A 248-nucleotide genomic window follows, 5' to 3' on the forward strand; every position below is an offset into this window, starting at 1 on the left:
CTGCAGGGTTCCCAAGCGGAATATGAGTTGCTGTTCCTGCAACCTTCGGGTGGCATCGTTGTGGCACTGCAGGAGGCCCAGGATGGACATGTCGTCTGAGGAATGGGAGGGGGAGTTGAAATGGTTCGCGACTGGGAGGTGCAGTTGTTTATTGCGAACCGAGCGTAGGTGTTCTGCAAAGCGGTCCCCGAGCCTCCGCTTGGTTTCCCCGATGTAGAGGAAGCCACACCGGGTACAGCGGATGCAGT

Source organism: Rhincodon typus, chromosome 7 (assembly GCF_021869965.1).
Source record: "Rhincodon typus isolate 14 chromosome 7, sRhiTyp1.1, whole genome shotgun sequence".
Classification (NCBI taxonomy): domain Eukaryota; kingdom Metazoa; phylum Chordata; class Chondrichthyes; order Orectolobiformes; family Rhincodontidae; genus Rhincodon; species Rhincodon typus.